The sequence below is a fragment of the Octodon degus genome, unplaced genomic scaffold, assembly GCF_000260255.1.
Source record: "Octodon degus isolate 3935 unplaced genomic scaffold, OctDeg1.0 scaffold00204, whole genome shotgun sequence".
Lineage (NCBI taxonomy): Eukaryota > Metazoa > Chordata > Mammalia > Rodentia > Octodontidae > Octodon > Octodon degus.
This window is the reverse complement of record NW_004524780.1, coordinates 4,433,384-4,435,776: the sequence shown is the minus strand read 5'-3', so window position 1 is coordinate 4,435,776 and position 2,393 is coordinate 4,433,384.

Genomic DNA, 2,393 nt, shown 5'->3' with positions numbered 1-2,393 from the left:
TAGAAAGGTATAATACAAGTAAAAGGAAAGCAAGATCTCAAGGACTAACTAATCAAGAGAGGGAAATGAGAAGAGATTGGAAACATGAGAATGTCAAGATATACAGTTATATGTAGAAGATGGGCAAGGCAATGTTCCTGAGAATCTTTAGAAGATTTTTGAATCTAGCAGAAAATTGGAAAGATTCTCACCTTGCCTAGCTATATATACTGATACCTGTGAACTGAGCTACTGCACTGCTGATGGTAATTTGTAATAGTAGTTTCATGCTTGGAGTGCCTGTCGTTCTGGTCTTCTGAATGTGGGCGACTTGTCATGACATGACAGGTGGTGCTATGATGTCTCTTGTGTAGGTGGTTGTTCAAGAAGAAGGGGGTGGTGAATTAAAGCAAGAGACAGGAAAAGGTATATTGTGGGACTGTCCTGCTTCAAGGTTGTGTATGGTGAGATTTTCAGACTAATGTGCAAACATGAGAAGTATAAAATTCTTTATGCCTATTTTTAAAATATATTCTAATTTATAAATGTTTCTTATCATATTCTGTGGGGACTTAAATTTCAACATATCCATACTCGATGAAAAGTACCTGTTCCATATTATGACTGAGATGTTTGGTATGCAGACAGATAGTGAGTTTAAGCCTAACAGCCTAAATTGTATGGTAATAACAATGAGCTTGTCTTCTGGATGGTTAACAACCTAAGTTTGCAGACCAAAACTAGAGAGAAAGGAGGGCTGCAAGGAAAGCCAACATTTTGGCTCTAGCCTTCTAAGGTCAATTAAGACCCAGGACATATGAGAACCTGTACTGTAACATCATGTAACTCGGTAGTGTCCCAAATTTTCTGATCAAGGAGATTATGGACCAAAGAGGAAAGTGATCGATGATGTAGAGTGTGTCTAAGGAGAGTCACATGGAGAGAAAACATTCTCTCAGTCTTTCACAGAGAGCACATTGGCCAAGCAATGGCGGTGACTCATCCACATGGCTGACACTGACAAAGTTTGTATAATCTGAGGTGCAGGATCTCGGAATAAATCCTGAGGGGATTTCACTGACCTTATCAGACCGAAAAGGTACAACTCTTGTTGCATAGTCCTGCTTTACCTTGGTCTTGGCCATCTAGCAGAAAAGTAGAAAAACAAAATATAAGAATTAAAGCCATGCTGTTATGTTGATCTTTGGGGGACTCAGTTGAACAATTTCTGACATTGCCAGTGAAGCGGAAGACCCAATAGTATTATGGGCTACTAGACTCTTTTGCAATATTTTGACTAGTTTACACACCTATAATATTGAAATAACGGAACTTATCAAAAGGGGTATACAGATGATTTTATCTGTGTATTCAAAGTTGTTTCGATAGATATATAGTTACATTCTCTTAATGAATAGAATGATTCTTGTACAGCAATTAACTACTAGGAAGAATGTATGCGGTGTGTTAATTATTGAAACTGTTCTACCGATTTATTTGCAACTGTCTCATTGCTATTTGTTTATCAGTAAAAGTATGGAAAAAAAACACAATCTTTTAAAAACCTTTTTTTCAAATTATGGCTTAGAATTTGGAGAAGAGCTACAAACAGAAAAAATATAGAATAAAATGGAACTTATTACTGAACTAATACTAACATGTCTACTCATGAATATTATGAATATAGCTTTAATAATTCTAAAAAATATTATATTTGTTTTTGTTTAGCTAGTTTTAAAGATTCATACTTTGCTTGGAAATTACTTTTTCATTAAAATTTTTATTTTTAACCTGAAATTCCATGGTATAGAATTTTAAATTACAAATTCCTCTTTATTATAATTACCATCTCTTTTTCACATGCATATCCATGTTTTATCATTTGTTTTACCTGATCAACATAGACTAAAGTTTCTTTATTTTATTGAACTATTCAAAGAAAAAACTCTAGAATTATAAATTCAATCATTTTCTCCTTCCTACTTCAACAATTCCTGCTTTATTCTTTATTAACGTCTTCTTGTGTTTGCATACTTGTTTGGTTGCTTTCAAAATTTTGCATTCAAAATGTTTAAGGAAATGGAAATGCTAATTACCCTGATTTGGTCATTATGCAGTGCCTATTTTTAGGAAATTAACAGCCTCGGCCCCGTAAGTATGGACGATTAAAAATCAAACTTTGAATAAAAATAAATGCTTCATTCAAAAAAATCATACTTTGTTACTCTAGTAGTATATGTAGCAATACCTAAGTTTTCACCACAATTATCACTCATACACAATTGATCAAAATATAAATATGTGAGAACCTGGTACGATTTCTTCTTCTTCTTCTTCTTCTTCTTCTTCTTCTTCTTCTTCTTCTTCTTCTTCTTCTTCTTCTTCTTCTTCTTCTTCTTCTTCTTCTTCTTCTT